The sequence below is a fragment of the Typopeltis vanoorti genome, chromosome 20, assembly GCF_054136105.1.
Source record: "Typopeltis vanoorti isolate ZY-2024b chromosome 20, IOZ_Tvanoo_1.0, whole genome shotgun sequence".
NCBI lineage: Eukaryota > Metazoa > Arthropoda > Arachnida > Uropygi > Thelyphonidae > Typopeltis > Typopeltis vanoorti.
Window position 1 is genome coordinate 28,725,896 of NC_143568.1, and position 23,342 is coordinate 28,749,237.

The window sequence follows — 23,342 nt, forward strand, 5'->3', positions numbered from 1 at the left end:
CTGGGAAATAAACTAGAGAAAGACCAAGGTCTATGTGGATTGATTCAGTCAGAGGTCTTAGACAAATGATATGTTAGATACAATAATGGACTGCTGAGAAAAAATAGACTAAATTGAAGGAAAATTGTTGATAAGAGATTATTAATAATGTAAACTTAATCATGTAGTGCTGTCATACAGGAAATTGTTGAAGTTGGCAGTAGATGGCGTTGGTGTTAGGTGATGAAGGTTAGTGGAGTAGTGAGACGAAGAGTTGTAGAGTAGATGCCCTCCCTCGATGAGTCTTTGGACTCCCTGGAGGTGTAATGGAATAATGATAATTTATAACTTAATCTTGGAAAACATGATTATGTTTTTAAGAGGATGTATGGACAAAAGATATGTTCCCCCAAACATGCTATATCTTACTGAATTAAGCTCCCAGTACTGCCAAGTTTGGTCTCCAATAAAAATTAAATTAGGATATTGTTAAAGGAACCTTAAGTCAAAGATATAGCATGTGTGGGAAAACATATCTCTTGTCCATACAGCCTCTTCTTAAAACTTAATCACTGAATAAATAGCTGATGATTCTTCCGTTCATGGTATGAATTAAGGATGCGAATGTTGGTGAAACAACTTTCAACTATCATTATTGACACTTCATGTGGTTTCATTGGATTTTTGCTACTTTTGTGATCTGCAGAAAAACTTTTTTTTTTTTTTTTAATGTGATCCTTCATTGTTTCAAGAGTTAACTGAAGAGCAGAAAAATGCAATGGGAGGTGAAAGACACAAACAACAAACATGCTGTTCACACATGTCAAGAATGCAGCCTCCTGCCCAAGCATGGCCTTTGGTTCTCCCTGCATACCATGCTTAGTCTCCCTCCATATATAATCTGGTAGAGTAAGTAGCAGCAAGATATTTTCTACATGGTTAGAGAGAATAGTCCCATGTACTATTTAGCAGCTGGCCTGCAGAACATTTTCCTTCTGTTATATGGTCAAATAGGAAGAGTCCAGGTCTTGAGAGTATTCAGCATGCTATTGATGTGTGTCACTTGCACTGAATGTGAGAAAAGATTGGTGTGTATGTGTTGGGGGGGGGGGGGGGGGCAGGTTACACAGATCAAAGCCCTTGCTCTAGAGATCAAATACAGCACCAGCCACTTTAGGACACCAAGAATGCCACAATATATCCATCTGATTCATGTTATAGTTTTTGAAATAAAAACTTCTGGTGCTTAGGCTTATACTTCTCGTAGAAAGGCTTAGACGTTGGTTAAACATGCTTATTAAAATAGTTTAAGGAATTTACCACAACTTCGCCATTGCTCCCAGAAAATTACCGACTGAGGATATAATGATCCAAATTTAACAATGGATCCACCATCTTCCAAACCACATTGCTAACTGGATGTAGTCTGTGTTCTCACCAAAGCAAGACCACCAAAAACCAACATATCCAATAAGGAATATAAATCTCTGCAGGAATTGAAGAAAAACAAAGAAATAGTAATCACCAAAGCGGATAAAAGGTAATGCCACAGTAGTACTTAACCAAAAGGATTATACAGGTAAGCTTAATGCTCTACTATTAGATCGGGCTACTTACTTCCCTACTGAATACAATCCCACCAACTCACAAATTAGAAAACTCCACAGGCTCCTTAAGGTCACTTCTTGGCCCGTAGAAGTCACTAACAAATTAAAACCGTTTAACTCCATATCCCCCCATATATATGGACTCTCAAAAATACATAAAGAAAATGTGCCATTACATCCCATAGTGGATGGCATCGATTCCCCCCACATACAAATTAACTAAACATTTGGCCAAAGCACTCGCACACCATCACACATAAAAAAAACTCAGCCCACTTCAAAGCCAGCATAGAAAACCTTACACTCCAACATACTGACATAATGGTCAGTTTTGATGTCTCTTCCTTATTCACAAATGTCCCACGCAAAGAAACCTTATAGCTAATTCAAGCTAAATTTCCTCCCAATATCTCAACCCTATTATAGTTCACAATGAACTCTGGTTATTTTGTTTGGCAAAGAAAATTCTACAAATAAATAGAGGGGAGAACAGCCATGGGTTCACCACTCTTCCCACCCTTGACCAACTTTTTTATGGAGACTTTCGAAGAGAAAGCTTTAAACTCTACTCCACAAAAACCAACCACATGGCTTCGCTACATTGATGATGTGTTCGTTATTTGGCCACATGGCTCTGATCCTCTCCTTCCTAACACACTTAAACAACCAACACCCCAGAATCAAGTTCACCCTGGAAAGAGAAAAATAACAGCCTTCGTTTTTAGACACACTAGTCACCCACCAGCCTAATGGAACCTTGGTTTTCTCAGTTTATAGAAAACCCACCCATACAGGCAGATACATTCACCAACAATCCCCCACCTTCACAATATGGAGTTATCAAGACACTAACACAACAGGGCTAAACTTATCTGTTCAAATGTCAATGCCCTAACCACAGAACTAAACCACATCCTCAACACTTTCTCAGTCAATGGCTACCCCTCCAAAAAAAATATTGAAACCAGTAAACCACAACCCCCTCCCCCCTTTACAACAAGGATTACTCTAAATCCATCACCATTCCCTACATCCGAGGCACCTTGGAAAAAATTACCAAAATCCTAAAAAAAACATGACCTGACTTCGTTTTATAGACCGTATAAAAAATTGGCACCCCTTATCCGCTCCACTAAAGGCCAACCACTTTCTCTAGACCTACCTGGTGTATACCAGGTCACTTGCAGCTGTAAGCTGTCCTACTTTGGCCAAACAGGCAGCACAGCGATCAGAATTTCAGAACACAAGGACTACATCCGGTTTCACCAGTACAGCCACTCTGGTCTTGCAGACCATGCTCTGGATACATGCCACAGAATACGGTGGAAGAGAGCCACGGTAATACACCATAGTAAATTCAAATTTGAAAGGCTATTCACGGAGTCAGCCTCAGCCCTAAGAAACAGTCCAAACCTCAACAAATTTCATTGCATGAGACTGCCCCAAATTTGGGAGACTTACATCAGAAGACCTTCAGCCCAATGGCCAAGAATACCTACATAGCCCACTAGGGGGCACTATCGGGACTTTTAGGAGAAACAATAGCTTCCTGCTTCGTCCACATTTACTGTGTGTAGTGCATGCACGTGTCTTTATTTTAAGTTCCTGTGAAGATGGCAACGTGACGTTTGCAAAATATTGGAAATATAGATTCAAGTTTAATTTAATTTAGGTCCTGTGTACGTTGGAAATTCCTTAAACTATTCAACAGGCTTATACTTATTACGCAATGCTGTTTAAGGAAATTAACATAAAAAAAAAATCAGCTAACGCCTTTTTTTTTGTTCCCGTATAGGGAGTAGGTGAGGCCATTTTTAAGCCCTATCTAACTTTTGGAGACTGAGTGGGCAGTTCAATCTCCACTGGTAGCCAATCAGAGATAGCTGGCCCAAGGTTATCACTAATCAATCGGCGCACAGTGAAGAAGGCGGCTAGTAAGTGCCGCCATCTGGTGGTCCCTAACACAATATTTTTAATGCCTAAAAATAGCATGGGTTCAACGGCCAATTTTCTTGAGTTTACAGGATGAAAAACCCGCTAGCCCATGCTAGAGATCGACTAACTCTGGAACCGATTGAGAAAAGGTTTAGGAAAAGTTCCTCTAGTCGGCGACTAGATTCGAATGCCTTTCATTGTGCAGTCAAGCGCTGTAGAGTGCAAACGCCACTTCTATGAGCTACATAGACTCTAAACTTAGGAAATTAACATAGATGATATAAATAAATTATAAATTAATTTCCAATATTTCATTAAAGTTAAATTAGCATCTTCAGGGGAACTATATACTTGTATCAACATGTGAATGCAAGTGTTACTTCAGTAACAAAGAAAACAAAAGAAACACAGTAAAGCCTATAGTCCCAAAATTATGCTCCTATTTTCTTGGGCTAAGTAATCTTACACGTTAGGCTGATTGTCAGCAGATTATTTTCCAATATGAGAGGCAGTTTAATGCAATAATATTTGTTCAGGTTAGGACAGTTTGTGAGTGAAAAAAGTCTCTTAAATTTGTGGTGGTGTATGTGCGACTGTGCTGAACAAAATAATCGATGGTAATAAGAATGAAGAAAGCAATACGAATGTATATGACATAGCAAACATATGTAGACATCATCTTTGAGACAAACAGCCAAAGAATAACCAGAAAAACTGAGATGAGAAGTAGTTGGGAAAAAAAAGAGTTAAATTTCAGTTTATTAGGAAAGTAAGCAAGATTCTGCAGACTGGAGATGGAAATAACTGCGTGTGGAACTAAGATCACATGTATGAAGTGAATCTGGAAACAACATATACTAAAATATTACCGTATATGTCGGCACCTAAATTTTAGGCAATTTTTGAACTATTTTAAGCTTATGTCGGTTGTATAAGATCCCCCCCCCCCAATTTCTTCTTTCTTGTATTAATGCAACGTTAAGTATTGTTATATCCATTATTTTTATATCTATGCATATCTGTTTTTTTTTTGCATAGCATAGATTTAGTATTTACGCGAATTACCCTAATTAAGTGATAATCACCAGTTTTAATTAATTATTAATGTTGCATTTTTTTTTAAATTTTAGGATTATTAAAATTGTTATCATTTAAAATCATGGAACCAGCAACAAAACCAAGAAAGAATGAAGCTACATTTAAAATATGACGATCAATTAAACAATGAATCTGAAGAACTATTTTCAACAGATGAAGAAAATTAACATGAAAATTGAGGTTATTATTACATGCAACTCCAAGGAGTCAACAGACTCATCGAGGGAGGCCCTAACATCATGTCAAGAACAACTATTCAACATTCACACAGTATCTATCATACCTCGCCTTGAACTCATGCACGGTCATGGCACCCACAACAGACTCTGGCAGCTTATTCCACTCATTCATCACTCTCCAAATTAAAAACCTAGCTCTAACACCATTGCTAACCACATTCTTTCCCAGCTTCCATGTATGGCCCCTAGTCCTCCCACCACTGGCCCTGTTCTCAAAAATATCTTCTAGATTAATCTTATAGAAACCCTTCAGTAATTTGAATGTCTCAATCATATCTCCCCTCCTCTGCCTATCAACCAATTTCTGCAACCCACAAATCCTCAACCTGTTCTCATAAGGTTCATTCCACAGACCTGCTATCATCTTGGTCACTCGTCTCTGGATCCTCTCCACCTCCTCCCCATCAAGAAGAAACCCTGCCTCCCATATCTGGGCACAGTAGTCTAGATGTGGTCTTATCAAGGCTCGATACAGAGGAACAATAACTTGTTCGTCTCTGCTTGTTAAAGTATTTTTCAGAAGCCAAGTGATTTGATGAGCTGATTTAGCCACTTTTGCAATGTGCTCCCTAAACTTCAATTCCCAATCCACCAACATCCCCAAATCCCTGGCCTCAATCTTCTGGAGTATGGTTCCACCAATGTGATATACTGCTGCTAATCTTTTCACCCCAAAATGCATAACCTTACACTTTGACACATTAAATTGACATCCATTTTCCCTAGCCCAGTCCTCCAAACTATCCAAATCATCCTGCAAAATTTTGACATCCTGTGCACTCACTATTGCTCTACCCAACTGTGCATCATCAGCAAACAAGTGAACACTTCCTCTCAGATCCTTTCCTATATCATTGATGAACAAATTGAAAAGTAGTGCTCCCAGAACAGAACCCTGCGGCACACCACTATCACAAGCCGTCTTTTGGACTCAACTCCTGAATAAACCACTCTCTGGAATCTCTCTATCAACCACCCTTCCATCTCACCAACCCTATATCCATCCCCATCTGCTCCAATTTACTGATTAGAGTTCCATGTGGTATCCTGTCAAGGGCCTTGGCAAGGTCCAGTAGAATCACTATAAACCTATTACCCTTATCCAGTTCAGCCGTCACTGTGTTATAAAACATGAGCAAGTTACTGAGGCATGATCTACCCTTCACAAAACCATATTGTCTCCCAAACAATATCCCATTTTCATCTATCCAATCTTGTATTTTCTTCTTGAATATTTTCTCCAAGACCTTGACAACGATTCCTGATATGCTAATTGGTCAGTAATTTACAACAGCAGTCTTGGAACCTCCTTTATGCAGTGGAACTATTTTCCCCTCTTTCCATCCCCTTGGGACTAATCCAGACTCGAGACTCAAATTAAACAAAATGGTCAAGGGTACTGATAATTCTTTAGCCACTTCACGTACGACACGAGCTGGTATACCATCCAATCCCACAGATATATTGACATTGAGGTTTTACAATAGACTACTCACTTCCACCTCATTCACCACAATTCCAGTGTAATCTATTGGTTCATTCATTTCTGCAATGTCACCACCTGGATGATATGCTCTTGCAAAGTGCTCGCTCAGTAATTCAACTATATCAATTGATTCGGTTACCACCCTACCATTGGCATTCTTTATAATCATTCTACCATATACATTTTTTCTTTTACTTGCAACATATCAAAAAACTGTTTAGGATTCTCTTTAGCCTGCATGGCCAATGTTCTTTTGTAATCCTTTTTTGCTTTTCTTACCACACTTGTTACCCTTCTGGCCTGGGCTTTATACTGTTCATGTCCCTGCCGGTCACCTTTCTCCTTAAATTCCCTCCATAGTTGTTTCTTTTTTTTACAGCTCAAGCTTAATGGTGTTATTCATCCATTTAACCTCTACTTGATTTATTATTCAGACTCTAGGTATACAGTCAGCCATTGCTTCATGCAAACACCTTAACTGCCTCCCATGCACTATCAACTTCTAGCCCTTGCAGTTGTGCATGCCATGGCACTGAACCAATCAAACTCCTAAGCCTGTCATACTTACCAGCCTGATAAATCCATATGTATCCTGTCTTAATTGTAAATTCCACACCTTTAGCCACCTCCCAAGTCAAGACCCTATGATCACACTCACCAATTGGTGGCAATGTGGTCATATTAGTTACAGCCAAATCGTAAGATGCGATTACTAGGTCAAGCTCTCTCTGACCTAGTAATCCATTACTAGGTCAGAGAGAGCTTGACATCATAACATCCAAGCTATTTTTCATGTAATGGAAAATACTAGGTCTGACCTAGTATTTTCCATTACATGCTGTCGCAGATGGTTATTTCTTAATAACCGCATAAAATCCAATTCCTTCCTCCTGTGTCCTCTCCTCACTCCAATCAGGTAAATATCATTTCTTTTTAAGGCTTACATCTATTGTAATATTTTAAATAAATTTATGTAACAAAAAATTAATCTCATTTGTTTATAAACACTGCCTATTTTCTTATATGATGTATTGTGACTACCTAAATGTTCATCCAAGAAATTACGCTTCCCTTTTTATACTCACAAGCCGACCCACGATTTCGAGGCGTTTTCTGTAGTATTTGAGAGTAGTCTTATATGCCGACATCTATGGTAAATATATTAACTAATTAATACTTTCCTATACACCAATCCCTCGATTAATGCATTCTTTAAAATAGGCATATTAATTGAAACCCACTAATCAAATATAACCTATGAGAAAAAAGTATAATTCATTCCTCAAATTCCTTTTACGACCCTTAGTTTTTTTTTTTTTTTTTAATAAATTAATTACAATATGTCTCAGGGTCTAGTTAAAGGAAAACCATGCAAGGCAAAACATATTCAGAATATAAATTTATTATTCTACTAATCGAAGTAATGTAGTTTGGCAGGCTGACGGTATGGCCCTATTGCCTCTTCTACTCTTCTGCAAATTTTACTGCTTCTCTCTTTATCAGGGCCAGCCTCTAAGCATTGCTGCTTAAAAACTTTTATTGTATGAAAAATACTTTCAAATTGTTTCTGTGAAATCTCTTTTGGTTAAGTGTCAATGGTTAAATATTTTTCATATTCTTCAGGATCTTCCTGCTGTTCCATGTTCAGGAGCTTCCTGCTAAAATCAAAATTTAGCAGGTCAGAATCACTTAATTCCTCAGAATGAGATTTAATTAACTCTTGGATGTTATCATTATCAATCTCATCCTGACCCAGTTCATGCCTGATGTTGACAATATCCTCAACATTATCCATTTCATATGAAAATGACTAAATTCATTTGCACAGTGTATAAGAATGTGCTTCCAAACAGCTTGCATATTGCTAGCAGTAATTTCATTCCAAGATTGATGAATATTTTCAATAGCAGATTTAACATTGTATTTCTTCCAGAATTCTACTAATGTCATAGAATTTGCTCCATATGTTGCTTCTATTGCCTGTTTAAATGTCTTCTCAGGTAGTACCTCAAAAGGTTACAATAATCCCCTGGTCCATAGGTTGTATGAGAGAAGTATTTGGCAATAAAAATATCACTTTAATGTTCTCATGCAAGGAATCAAGCAAAGTAGGGTGACCAGGTGCGTTGTCTAAAACAAGTTGAGTTTCAAAATCAAGATTATTTCGATTGCAAAAATTCTCAACTGTTGGACAAAAATAATTTATGAACCATCTTTCGAATAAAACTTCAAGTAATCCATGCTTTCTTGTTAGACTTCCAAATAATGGGGTGTGAAGCTTGATTAATGTATTTGAGGACCCTAGGATTTTGTGCCCTATAAACTACCATGGGTTTTAACTTTAGATCACCTTCGCCATTGCCACCTAATAAGAGTCATACTATCCTTTGCAACTTTATAACAAGGCTGAGATTTCTCCAATTTGGCCAGAAAGTCTTGGAAGGCATTTGCTTCTAAAAAAATGTCAGTTTCATCAACATTAAATATTTGTTGGTCACAACAGCCGCCCCCTCCTTCCACAATTTTCTTCAAAATCTTTGGATAATTTGCATCCACTTCCTTATCTGCACACTTGCAGCTTTGCATTTGATTCAAACATTATGTAGGCTATTTCTCTTTTTGAAATGCTCAAACCACCCAGCAGTAGCTGGGAATTCTTTTCCATCATTGATAGCCCTTTCTTTCAAGGTTACAAGAGACTTAATGCTTCTACTTTTTTACTCACTAACTCTTTTACTCATGATTAAAGGTTGAGAAAATACTTGAAAATGAAAAAGGAAAACAATTTCAAAGGAAGCACGAGAAAGCAGAGTATAGAAACACACTAATTGGAGATACATTGATCGAGGAATTGCTGTATTATTATTATTATTAAGAGAGATCCCAAGGAGTCAGGAACTCATCGAGAGAGGCCATACTATTCACACCAGCTGTCATACCTATTCTTGAATTCATTCACACCACTTGCACAACATCCAAAAGCAATCTATTCCAATCATGCATCATTCTATGAGAGAAAAATCTAGTCTTGACTCCCTTCTTGACAGTATTCATTCTCAACTTTCATGAATGCAGTCATGTCCATTCTCCACCCTCCATGAAATGAAAGAATTCCATCTACTGAAATTTTGCATAAGCCTTTCAGAAGTTTGCAAGTCCCAATCATATCACCCCTCTTTCTCCTGTTTGCAGCCTACAAATTCTCAATCTGTCTTCATAATCTGTATTTCAACAATCACATAATTTTGGACACATTCCTTTGCACTCTCTCCATTGTTCAGAATCACCATGGAATCCAGAAGACCAGACCTGCATGCAATAGTCCAAGTGAGGTCTTAACCCTTATCAAGGCAAAATGACTTCCTTATCTTTACACGTGAAAGTTTGTTTCAGCATTACCATTATTCTCTGAATTGCACTTACAATTTTTGCTATATGATCCTTGAACTTCAACTTCCTGTCTACTAAAACTCCAAGATCCCTAGTCTCATCAGTTTCTTCAAGCACAATTTCACCAATATAATATGACATTGGATATCTAATCATACCAAGTGAATGATTTTACATTTATTAATGCTGAAATGACAGCCATTTTCACATGCCACAATTCCAGTCTATTCAAATCATTCTGCAAGTACTACATATTAGCAGCACTCCTGATTACCCTACCTATCTTTACATCATCAGCAAATAACTATGTCACATGTCAAATCCTTCCCAAAGTCATTAATGTACATATCGAATAATGGACTAAGAACTAATCATGAGACACACCACTGTTACCCAGAATCTTGCAGATTCACACATATACCATTTTTTGATATTTCTCAATCAGTCATCCTCTTATCCATGTCAATCCTATATTCTCCAACAGTATTCCATGCTATATCCTGTCAAAAGCCTTAGCAAAATCCGGAAGTATCGTGGTGAATCTATTCCCCTTGTCTAACTCAGTGGTAATATTATTATAGAACATGAGCAAGTTGCTAACACATGACCTTCCCTTAGTAAACCTATGAATACAAGCCCTAACAACCTTCCTAAAATCTTCGCACCACTTCTGAGATACTGATTGGTCAATAGTTGAATACATTGGTCTTTACACCACCCTCGTGTAATGGGATTACCATACATCCTTTCCATTCATGGAATTAATTTGGAATTAATGAAATCATGTTACCATGATTTCATTAATTCCAAATTAATGAAATCATGGTAACATTAAATGGTACTGTATCATACCATTATAATTTTTTATAAATGAATATAAAAATTCATGCATGAGAGGGTTAAGGAATAGAGAGGAGACATCAAAACTGACCATTATGTCAGTGTGTTAGAGTGAGGTTTTCTACTAGATTTAAAGTGGGCTGAGTTTATGTGTGAAAGTGTGTTGCCAGAATATTGTGTGAGCACTTGGACTAATTTGTATGCGGGTGAATCAATGCCGTTCACAATGGGGTCAAACATCCATGAGCAAAATGTGCCATTACGTCCCATAATGGCACATTTTGTTCATGGATTTTTTGGTAGTCCATATATCTAGGTGGGGAGGGTCTGTTATATAGTTTTAGTTTGCAACTTCCACAGGCCAAAACAGACCTTTTTAAGGAGCATTCTGATCTGTGTATTGTTGGGATCATAGTCTATGAGAAGGTAGGTAGAAGTAAAGAGACAAGCTTACTTGTGTAATCTAACTAGTTTAAAACCACAGTGGCATTTCCCTTTTTCTATTTTGGTAATTGCTATTTTGTTGTTTTTAATTTCTCGCAAGGTTTTAAGATGGTTTGTATTAGTAAGTACGCTGGCTACATTCAGTCTGTTGATGGTAATATGATTGGTAAGGCTGGATACCTCAGTTCTACTTGGATCATTATTTCTTCTGCAGAAATTTATTTTTAGGTGATAGCGCATAGTTATGGCCACATAACAGTGCACTAATTGCTTTCGGCTTCAGGTCAAAAGGATAATAAGTTTACTGTGTTAGGAGGTAGTTGAGGCTTGAAAGCTGAATTTTCAGTGGATTTTCATATATTTTTTGATGTGCTGACATTTTATTTTTTTGAAATTCTTTGTCTGCTGAAGAGCCTGTGTAGCTCAGTGGATGTGGCGTTTACACTCCACGGCACTTGACCGCATGAAGGAAGACTTGCTTTCGAATCTAGTCAGCGACTAGAGGAAATTTTTCTAAGCCTTTTTTCGATGGTTCCCGAGTTAGTCGATCTCTGGCACAGGCAAGCAGGTTTTTTCTCCCAGAAACTTTGGTTTTTCGTCCCGTAAACTCAAGAAAATTGACCGTAGAACCCACACTATTTTCAGACATTAAAAATATTGTGTTAGGGACCACAAGATGGCAGCACTTGTTGAGCCGCCTCTTCACTGCATGCCATTTAATTAGTGATAGCCTTGCGCCAGCTATCTCTGATTGGCTACCAGTGGAGAATGAACTGCCCACTCAGTCTCCAAAAAGTTAGATAAGGCTAAACGGCCTCGCTTACTCCCTATACGGGAACAAAAAAGCATTAGCTGATTTTTTTTTTTTTTTTTTATTTGTCTGCTGAAGAATGCAAGCCATTCAGAGAGGATCGTCCAAAGGTTCGTCTAATGTTCAGCATTGCAACAAGGCCCTCTTTTTAAATGCATGAATAGCTTTATTATAATCTATTCCTGTAAAAAATCCTCAGTCCAACAGCCAAGACCACCCATATAGCCCACTGGAAGTACCATTTATAGGACTAGCCCCATTTTGGGTGCCTTTCTTTGGCTTCATCTGCCCAGTATTAGTGTGTGCATATATTGTTTTTGTGATCCCTGATGATGGCAATGTAACATTGATACGAGTAACCAATCTACCTGAATCTGAAAGTTGAGGTCCCCCCCCCCTTGCATGTAATCTATTTTTCATTGCTTGGCAGATAATCTTATCACTATTGTCATGGTGTCAAGATTGGCTGAAATCGGAAGGAAATGGAATATATGATAATGGATTCTTTAATAAGCCATACAAAAGAAGAATATACATGACAATAGTGGTAATAAGATTATCTGCACTTATTACCATTAGTTCAGTCTAGAATACTAACTATAGGCCATCCTACAGAATAAACATTTTAAAACCGTACACTAGAGAAACATTAGTTCTCTCCATGACATCAACATAATTCTGAAAGCATGTGTCATGCTTTCAGAATTATGTTGGATGAAATGGAAAAAAAAAAAGTTAAACCAGGTCCTTGTAAACCTTATTCTGGTTTTTGGATTCCAGAAATCGAGTTTCATTTAGTTTTGATCTAATGCCATTGGGAGAAGGTGTGGGGAATCTGCAGAATCATGTAGTCTATCTTTGTTTATCCCCAAGAATGTCTCAAGCTCCCATTATCATCAAAGAGAACAGATAAACTATCTTGTCAAAACCTGGAAGCTAGCTAACAAAATTATATATATTATTATTGTATGGGCACTTCCATGGTGAAGACTCATCGTGGGATATCTAATTTATCCACAAAATCTATCATACCTCTTTGAACTCATTAACATACATAGCACTAACAACTGACTCTGGCAACCCATTTGATTCATTCACAACTATTCAAGTGAAAAATCTAGTCCTCGCATCCCTACTAAACCACAGTTTTACTCAACTTCCAGGGATGACCTCTTGTTCTGTCCCCCTCCCCTGCCTCTAGCTAAGTGCTAAAAGATTTACCCTACATCAATCCTACAAAACCCTTTAGGTAGCTTAAATGTTTCTATCATATCCCTTCTTTTTTGCCTATCAGCCAATTTCTGCAGTAATAACACCCTCAATCTATCCTCATAAGGAAAGGTCTACAGACAACTCACCATCTTGGTTGCTAGCCTCTGAATCTTCTCCACCATTTCCTCATACCTAAGAGACCAGATCTGAACACAGTAGTCCAGATGTGGAAGTACCAAGAGCTTATAAAGAGGAACAACTTCCTTATCATTACGTTTTATCATGTTCTTCAATAGCCAAGTAATCTTATGAGCTACCTTAGCAATATGTCCTCTAAACTTCGACTATCTACCACCATCGCTAAATCCCTAGCTTTATCTATTTATGGAGTACATTTCCATCAATGTGGTACACAGCATGCAATCTATCTCAAAATGTATAGCTTTACATTTCTCCACGTTAAACTGGCACCAATTATCTTTTGCCCATACTGACAGCCTATTTAAATCATCCTGCAAGCTCTCCACATCACCTTGATTAACTATTAGGTCTACCTAATTTTACATTATCAGCAAACAACTGAATATTTCCTTTCAGGTTTATATCATTTATGTACAAATAAAACAGTGGTGGTCCCAACACTGAACCTTGCATATACTACTCATCTGTTTTTGCCTTGATTCTTCCCCTCCATATATCACTTTAATATCTGTCCACATCCACCCTCTTATCCACATAACCAGTGTCACATCCATCCCTATTTGTTCTAATTTGCATAAGAATTCCATCTGGTATTCTGTCAAATGCCTTTGCAAAACCCAGCAGAATTCATGTAGCCATTTTTTATCCAACTCAGCCTGTTACTCTATTATAAATAGTTAGTAAATTACTAGGGATTGACCAACCATTCACAAAGCCATGTTGCCCCACATACAGTATCATATTCTTATCCATTCTTGAATTCTCTTTTTGACCAATTTTTTTTATTACTTTTACTGCGCCCGAGATAGCAATTGGTCTATAAATTTGCTATTGCAGTCTTAGAACCTCCTTTATGCAAGGGGATTATTTTGCCCTCTTTCCACTCACCAGAGCTGAGACTTATATTAATGAGCCTAGTCAGAAGCACTGCCAATTTTCTTGCACATTCATTCAAAATGAGAGCTGATATCCCATCTAATTATACAGCTGTATTCACATTGAGATTCTGTAATATTCAGAGAACCTCCAATTCATCCACCTCTGTTCCCACATAAGTCTGTCACATATATCACAGCATTAACCTCATTTGTATGATATACCATACAACGTGATCACTCAGTAACTCAACTATTTTATCTGCTTTCATCAGCTCATGACCATAAGCACTCATTAAGTCATTCTTCTTTTTCTTACCTGCCATACAGAGAAAGAATCTTTGGGATTTCCTTGGGGATGCTTGACTACTTTCATCTCATAACCTGATTTTGTCTTCATAACTATACTGTCATCCTTCTTGCCTGATCCATTTACTATTCATGAATCTGCTGGTCACCTCCACAGTATTTTCTTTTTCTGAAGTTCATGCTTAATACTACTCATCCATCTAACTCCTACCTGATTAATCCTTTCCTTATCTCATGTATACAATTTAGTATAGCTTCCTCTAGATGCCCCTTAACTAACATCCTTCCCTTGCAGGGTTTTATGCTATGGCACAGCTTCAAGCTTTCTCCTAAGCTTGCCATAATCACATGCCTTATAATTCCACATATACCTCTTCTTGATAAAATATTCCTAATTTTTTACAATCTACCAAGTCAAGAGAGCATGGTTACTTTCCCAATCAAAGGCAATGTGGCTACTTGTTATGGATAGCTCTTCTGATCCTATGACTAGGTCCAAAACTCTTGCATCTCTAGTCCCCTTCATCAAGTGTTGCTTCAAGTAATTATCTCTCAGTAGATGTATAAATTCCAATTCCTTCCTGCCATGTGACTTTTGCCTTCCTATCTATATTTTCATAGTTAAAGTAATGCAGTGAAAGTATGTTAATAAATAACTCCAACATATATGAGAAGTTGGAAACTTATGTATTTAATATATATGAGTGGGGTTGTAGTTTTAATATCAATAAGTGCAAGGTTGCATTTTTGGAGTGCAGAAATATAAGGCTGTGTACTGCAGGAAGTGGATGAGATTAGAGATTTGGGAGTGATGGTGAAAGTAGACTGAAGTTTAGAGGGCATATTGCTAGTGTTGCATACCATAGTGCTGCTATGATAAGAAGTGCTCTAACATGCAAGGATAAGGAAGTGGTTGTGCCACCTATATAAGGCACTGGTCAGACCAACTTTGACTATTGGCCTCAGATCTGGTCACCTGGTTTTCAATGTGATGTGGAGACATTGGAGAGGGTCCAGAGATGAGTGACTAAGACAATATCAGGAGTTTAGAATGCTGGCTATGGAGAGAGGTTGAAGAAATGTGGATTGCAGAGTTCGGTGGATAAGAGGAAGGGAGGTGACACAATAGAAACATTTAAGTTAGTGAGAGGATTTTATCAGATTAATCCAGAGGGGATTATAAAAAGAGTAGAGGGTGAGAGGGGAAGAACCAGAGGTCTTTCCTGGAAGTTATGTAAAAGCATGAAGAAAGGTGTGAGGAGTAGATTTTTTACATGGAGAATTGTCATTGAATGGAATGCATTACCATGTGTTGTTAATGCAAGGAGTGTTAAGGTTAAGATGCTATATGATAAATATGTTGTCAGTTGAATGAACCTCCCACAATGAGTCTGTGGACTCCATGGAGGGTGAAATAATAATACTGTGGGCAAATGATTAGACAATACAGGAATCCTGTATTGACCTCAATATGGGACCTCACAATGGCTCCATGCAATGCAACAAAAAATCATTACTTGAAGACTTTCACAAACATTCAACATGGCAGGACTCAAAACTCAGCCACACAAAACAGCCAAATTAGAGATAAGTTATATAACTTATGGAACTCAATTATTTTCTGTCCCTCACTTACTTTGTTTCTTCTGAATTTATGTGTGGGCTCAAATTTATACAATTAAAAAGTTCATGATATTTGTAATTATGCTGATATTTAGTCATATTATAAAACTGATTTGATTTCTAAAGCAAGGCCATTAGATTTATTAATCCCCAGGCCAATTCACCATGCTAGGATGCTATTGGTCTCCAATCTTTTGTAAATGGGGAATATAGAGATGTGAACCAACATAAATTCAGGAATATTCCCTATATATAAATTATCATTAACTGCTTAGCAGTTCTCAAAGACCACTGATTTATCAGAAATTCAAGTTTTTTATATACACTGCTTATTTCTTAAGTAATAACCCTTTAAGCAGCCATTCCTGTTTGTTATATCAGTGATAACTCACATTATGTTACATATGAGAAACTATCCCATAGTTATCAACTGCATTTTGCATAAGACAACAGAAGTGGTTTTCAATATAAATTGTTCTTTAGTAGTAGTAAAAAAAAAAAAAAAGAAGCAAACCAAGTAGTTTACCCTTTTGCTCCTCAATTCTTCCTGCTCTAACCTCAACCAGTGAAGGTAAAAAAAAAAAAAATGGAGAGCGACCCTTTATAAGCAATCATCTGCAAGTCATTTTCTTAAAATAATGACTTACAGAAAAGTGTACAAATTCAACAAGTAATTAAGTCACAGAATTTAATATTACTGTGATCATCCTATGGCAATATAGGATGATCACATTCACTTTTTGAATGCTGTTTTGAAACTAACAATTTTAAAGCATAATAATAAAAACAGGAAGTGGACATCAACCGAGTTGAAAAATGCAAGCTTGTTTATAATTAAAAAAAAATCCAGTACTTCAATTGAGCGATATAACTATTTAAAAAATGCAACTGATAGAATTCTAGGAAAGCAGGAAAATTTCTAAAAAAAATTTTAACATGATCAATTTTTTTTTTAAATTTTGATTAGTCTAAAATCCATATATACAGCTCACCAGTTTCATATATAAATCTCTCTTGCTATGCATATTTTTAGCACCATTGATGCATGTGTGGTAGCTCCCTTAAGGAAGGCGAGTTTCACCTGTTTCCTATATCAGTGATGATGCCAATTTGACATGGGCCAAATACAGGAAGCAATAAACAGAATACTCTCCCAGTCTCTTTCCCCCCCCCCCCATTACTTCAATTTCTTAAAATTACCTACAAGTGTTACAGACTCAAACCTACAATGGTTTTTCTTCTAGCAGTACATTATGGAACCAGAAATGTTACCTTTCAGCAACATCCTGTAAGTGATAGATGTCATCATTAACCCAGGGAAAAATACGTCACATGGGGTGGAGAGGGTAAAAAATTTTATCGTAAACCTTACTCACAGGAGAAAGAAATAACTTAATTAGCATTTTGGCTAAAGATAACTTGTGCAGATGTTATTTTTCTAGTATCAGTTCAAATTTCTCAATGCTAAAAATACAAAAACAATTATGTATTAAAGATAGCTGCTTAAGCAGTTGTTCAAATTACGAAGATACTTGCTAATCCCACCTACATGTTCATGATGAAGACAAAAAACACACATGGTCAAAAATACAAGATCTAACTTTTCTGTATGAACTGAAACCAAATACCAAATTTTATATATCATACCTAGTTAAATAAATGGTTTAAGTTAATAATATGTCATACTCAGTGTGGCACTTATAAAGGGGTTGTGTTGACGACATGCCCACAGTGCTCAAAACTACCAATTTCAAAATAAAGATTGAAATTTTGGCCTCTTGCAATGAGTTGGGACTTGACTCAAAACAATACCAATATAAATTGATCCTTTCAATGCAAGAAAAACAGTATCATTCTGTTAAGTTACTACCCTTATTTCACTGTTAGAATCAAAAGGATACTACATAAAGCAAGCTGATAATAAATAATGGATACCTTAAATGGGGTATTTACCAAGTATGCTTCATCAAGATTACGAGTGTCTTATGCAAAAAAGTTAGATATTGTTATTTTGTTTTTGACCATTTATTTTACTTAACCATATGGTGAAGTTTACTACATCACTTCGTGTTTTCTGTTACATGATTTTTCTCAAGTAACCATCTCTAATTTATGCTTAATGCTTTCTTGTTTCACATATCATTAAGTTAGCAACTTCAAGCAAGAAAACTAGGTTGTTTTTTTTTGGGGGGGGGGGGGGGGAAGGGGGAATGAAGCAGAGCGTGACACAGCATGCATGAATTATCATAGCATGATAATCCTTCAAAGAACTGTTTTAATTGAAAAGAGCTTGCTAGCCTTATACAGAAGTAGCAAAGTTTCTTCCACTCAGAAATGCAGGTCCTAAAAAGGGTAAAGGAGACAGAAAACACATGCAGTTAGTATTATGACTAACTGAGAAGAATATTAGGTTCTCTCACATGGTTTTGGTTGCTAGATAAGATCTGTAGTATATAGGATGCATTTAAAAAATACTTAATGCAATATAGGAATTGTGTCCCTAGAACTCTAAGAATAATTAGGATAAGAGAGGACAGAATAAATGGATATGCAGTCCTATAAAGTTCAATCAAATTATAAGTGCAGGCCACAAGGATTACAAGTGTTGTACAAAAAACAGTCTGAATATGAAAAGAAACTGGCTCTATGATAAAGATAACCTAAAATAATTATTTTGTTTGCTGCAAGTAAAAGAAATAATGAAAATGAAAAAATAACTACTGAATGTAGATTAGCTATGTCTTTAACCACTTGTACAATATGAGAGTCTCAGAACAGAGACGATTCCACAGGAGTGGAAAGAAGATATGATAATCCCATTGCACAAGGCAATGCAAAACCTAATGTTCACTTATCAGTATTTCTGGAGTAGTGGTGAAAAATTGGTTGACAGTGAATCCATACTTCAAAAGAACAGCATGGGTTTACTGGAAAAGGTCATATTTGAGTAACTTCCTTAAGGGTAATAAAAAGGCTATGATACTTTTGGACTTTGCTGTAGCTTTCAACAAAATGTTACATAAGTTGGAGGATATGGGATTTCATTATAAACTATTCGGCTAACTGACTGATATCAAAAAGTGGTATATAGGGCTGTGTGCATGAAAGATTTAAAGTGACTATAAGATTGGTCCTTGGTTCATTGTTATTTAGTCGCCACAATAATGACATCATGAAAGATCTAATAGATGGCATACATCTGCTTGCTGATAATGTAAAGACACCAAGGTAATTAGGAATATGACTGATATGCAGCACTTGCAGAATTATTTGAATAGGCTAGAATGGCAAGCATGTCGAAAATGGCTGTCAGTTCAATGCTAGTAAATGTAAAAAGGTATGCAGTTTGGCATAATGATAAATTTAATGGCATATTAATTATATTGGTGGGATTACGTTTAAAAAAAAAAATGATCAGGCTAAAGATTTTGGAGCATTAGTGGATAGGAAGTAGAACTTCAAAGACCATATAGCAAAAACTCAGAGGAGGATTGTGGTGCTAAAACAAACATTAATGTGCGAGGAGAAGGAAGTCATTTTGCCTTATTACAAGGTTTTGATGGAACCTCATCAGGACTATTGTATGCAGATCTAGTCTTCTGATTACCATGGTGATAGAGAGGCAGTATAGACTACAAAAGGAGTGTATTAAAGATATCAGGACTGCAGAATGTAGATTATAAAGAAAGACTGAAAATTTGTGTTCTCAGTCTTTCTTTATAATCTACAGGAGAAAGAGGGTTTGTATGACAAGGAGTTACAAACTTCTAAATTGATTGTATAGTATACCAATTGATGACATTTAATAAAGAGTGGGAAGAGGACATTCAAGGAATGTTGAGATTAATACAGTTGCAAAAGGAGTGAGGGATAGATTTCTCTCAGAGGTGCATGACTGAATGGATTGTCACTGGAGGTCATGAGTACAGGTAATGTGAATGAATTCAATAGGTTTTGCTTAAATAATAATACTAAAAATAAATTTCAGGAGTGGACTGGGAAAGGAAGTAGAATATAGTGATCTTGAAATAAATCCACGAGTCTCCATGGATGTGCTGTTACCCATTAAAAGACAGGAAGTTCAAAGCAATTTCTGATAAATTTCCAGTCTTTAAAAATGACTGCAAACAAAGCTGTAAAGGGAACTATCGTAAGTCCAGTCTCCATTGGTCAACCATAAATCACACTGCTCATACTGAAAATAGTTTGCAAGGAATCAGTAAATATTGAAATTTGAATAGATTTTTTAACATTATGAGGCACGCGAATGTATACCTGAATGGATGATTGAGACTTGATAGTAATATTCAGGTTTAAGTGTGGTGTAAGAGTGTAGTCTAGAGGGGTATGAGAAGTAGATATTTTTATATGGAGAATTGTGAATGATTGGAATGCACTACCGGAATATGTTGTTAATGTAGGGTGCGTTGAAGTTTTTAAGATTCGATACGATAAATATATTGTCAATTAAATAAATCTCCCACGATGAGTCTAACGACTCTATGGAGGATGTTGTTATAATAACAGGTGTATCCCAGATGCAGTGGATTGACCGACAAAACTAACAGCCATATCAGTGTGAACGAAATTGGCTATAAAGTTTTAAATTAGAATTCAATAAACTCGGCAATAATTTCGCAGTACAATGCAGTCCGCTTCAGCAATACCCGTTCAACGTCAAATGTTAAAAGAAATCAATCCATTTTTGCATATGGAACTAAACAAATATCCATCCTGATGCAACAGTTCAACTTTTTTGAATCTTCAGAATAATAATATGCAATCGTGTAAATTAATTACGCTTTTAATGAAGCAAGCGAACGTGCATAAATACTGGTAATCATCTTATATTATAATAATAAGAGGTGTGAAAACTTACGGTATGTAAGAATTCTCCAACAGAAGAAATTAAGAATTGGGCGTGACTCGGTCAAGCGAGATACCTGCAAGACTAAACACCACTAAAATACAGGAAATCGTCCTACATATCCCAATACGGTTATTCCAACCACTTATAAACTAACAAACTCCTCATTATGTTGTGACGCATACATTGCTTATGACGTAAAGATAAATTAAAAAAAATAAATAAAATAATTAAAGAAGCCTGGACAACACAAGAAATCCATCTGTGGTAAAATGCAATTTAAAGTCAACGAAGAAAAAATTAGCCTTACCGCGCCCAAATCAAATACAGTAATCTAAAAACAAATAAAAAACACTGTGTGAGTAGACAGAACCAAGCTTTTGAAAATCCAGATTCGCAGAATTAAGATCTAAACAGTTCTAATACTAGTCAATGACTAGAGGAAAGTATTTCTGGATATTTCCACAGTCAATCAATAAAATCAGCGAACATTTTTTCGAAAAAACCGAATTTTTAATCCCGCATCTCATGAAAATCAACAAAGACACACACATCCAATAAATGGTAGTCTGAATTAGGACGCATCGCCTCTGATGAAGCACGCAGGCTGAATGCACTCAAAAATAGGGACGAAAAGAGAAGCGCAGAAATTCTAGCAATTTGCAAGAAAGTTGGCACTAAGAGAGAGAACTTTTCTTCCCCTTTGGAAAATATGTTACAGAAGGAGGGAAAGGAAGAAGATAACGAAGCAGCCACAAAGTAAGCGATCTTTATTGAGAAGAAAACTATCTATACATAAATATAGTAATAAATCCACCGAAGCCTTATTCCACTAAGCGCAAATGAGGAATTCCATTTCTGAGAGAGAAAACCCGGGTTTAGCTTCCAATGGTGAAAGCTTAGAATAATTCTTAAAAATTCTAATCGGGGATAAAGATCCGCTATTTCCAGTTCATATCGGGACCCAAAAAAGTTCTCCAGCCAGACACAGAATTACGATAGTTTTTTTTTTTTTTTTTTGTACTCGGCTACAAATGTATAACAGTTAAACATTGTATAAGGTTAAAAAAATACATAAAAGTTAAAAAAATGTATATAGGAACCAACATTCTGTATAAACGTAATAAAATTAAACCAAATTGAACAGCTGTAACGTGTAAGAAATATTCTCGAAACAAAAATGCTAATGCCTTTTATTCCACAATAGTGAGTAAGCAGGACCAAGGACCGGCTCTACCGATGGTGAAAGACGTGCATTTGCACGGGGCGCAAGTTTTTTTTTGGCGGCAAAGTTGGCATAAACTATACGAAAAATAAGGGAGACGGGGCAGCAAAATATGCTCTGCATGGAGCAGCAAAATTCCTAGGGTAGGCCCTGGAACTTCTAAGTTTTGAGATTGGTGGATCAGTTCACACTCCACGGGTTGCAAATCAGAGATTGCTGTGGCTCAACACTATCGCTAATTATGCAGAGCATCCAGTGAGGAGAGGTGGTTGACAAGTGCCCTGTCTCCTAGTCCCTAATCCTAACCCTATATTTATCGTCTAAAATAGTGTAGGTTATACTGTAGATTTTCTTGACTACGGATGTTCTCGATTATCGATATATAATTATGAAAGCATGTGAAAGTGTTAAACCTGCTTCCATTATACTAAGACCATAGATTAATAATATTGGATAATGGAAAAAAAAAATTACCAAAGCTAACCTCAGAGAAATGGTGGAATAACACCATGAGACACTGTTAAAATAATAATAATAATAATAATAATAATAATAATAATAATAATAACAACACCATTTGTAATTCCTATTTTAGCAAAAAGAGGAACAGATGTCCTAGGTCAGTGGTGGCGAACCATTTTATGTGCGCATGGCAAAAGTTTACAAATCAAGTGGCTGACATGCCAGGCAGTTTTTAATAGGGGAAAAATAATAGAAAATTAATTAATTAAATTTTAAATTTATAACACACACACTTATATATATATATACTGATGATCCTACAGGTAGTGCAAGACCAAGGCAACTCGTGGTAAAGGTGGTATAAGCTCTGATCACTAATCGTAATATTTACCCTAAATGCCAAAACACATCTCCACGAAGGGGATGCATGTTGTTTATCTTGTTCATTCAAGAGAGAGCGTGCTCTGTGTCCTAAGGTATATCACGAGCACACATCTCTCATAGCTTTTCTTAATCATCTTAACATCCAACATCCTAATATAAAATTTACTGCTGATCTAGAAAATAATAACTCCTTGCCTTTCCTGGATGTCATGCTTACACGTTGCTCTGAAAGATTAAAAATCTCTATATACAGAAAACCTACTCATACCAATAGATATCTACATAATCTTTCTCATCATTTTCCACCACAAAAACTTGGAACTATATCTATTTTAGGACACAGAGCACGCTTTCT

The 23,342-nt window shown here is 36.5% G+C and overlaps 1 protein-coding gene across 2 annotated transcripts in view; it reads right to left on the reverse strand.

Annotated features, from left to right (window-relative positions):
- LOC150095304 (myosin regulatory light chain sqh-like) overlaps nt 1–21,142 on the reverse strand; it is a 79,726-nt gene extending 58,584 nt beyond the window's left edge. The window contains exon 1 of one of the 2 annotated variants that reach the window (XM_090410395.1): nt 20,929–21,142. The gene's annotated coding sequence lies outside the window, so the exon portion shown is untranslated. The remainder of the gene's footprint in view (nt 1–20,928) is intronic. The other variant, XM_090410398.1, reaches the window with a different exon arrangement.
- Nucleotides 21,143–23,342: the final 2,200 nt, after the last annotated feature.